The sequence below is a fragment of the Fukomys damarensis genome, unplaced genomic scaffold (genome assembly GCF_012274545.1).
Source record: "Fukomys damarensis isolate Sample0158 unplaced genomic scaffold, DMR_v1.0_HiC HiC_scaffold_37, whole genome shotgun sequence".
Taxonomy (NCBI): domain Eukaryota; kingdom Metazoa; phylum Chordata; class Mammalia; order Rodentia; family Bathyergidae; genus Fukomys; species Fukomys damarensis.
In genome coordinates this window covers 22,062,766-22,063,160 of record NW_022900949.1, presented here as the reverse complement: position 1 = coordinate 22,063,160, position 395 = coordinate 22,062,766, and positions in this window count along the sequence as shown.

Sequence of the window (395 nt, the reverse complement as noted above, 5' to 3'; positions counted from 1 at the left end):
CCGCACCTGTGTGGGGCGTGGTCATGGCCGGGCCCCCGCCACCGAGACCCGAGAGGCCCCAGATCACGCCGGCCCTGGCACACTCCTTCCTCCCGGCTCCCGGTTTTAATAAACGAAGGCAGCAGTTCTCTTTCGCGTTGCAGAAACACCATTCTGGTCTTTCCGCCCCAGCGCGGGGCTTCTCGTAGCCTGTGGTGCCCGCAAGGAACGATCAATTCCCAGTGGTGGCAGTCGAGATCGATAGCCTAGCGGGGCATCCGCAGACGAGCTCCTGCAGGTAGTGAGGCCAAGGGACCCGGAAATGGCACCCGGAGTGAGCGGAGTCTGACCGCGCCGGGCCTCGAGTGGCTGGCAGGCAGGCGGGCGGGTGCAGAGGGCTGCGGACTGCCGGGCCC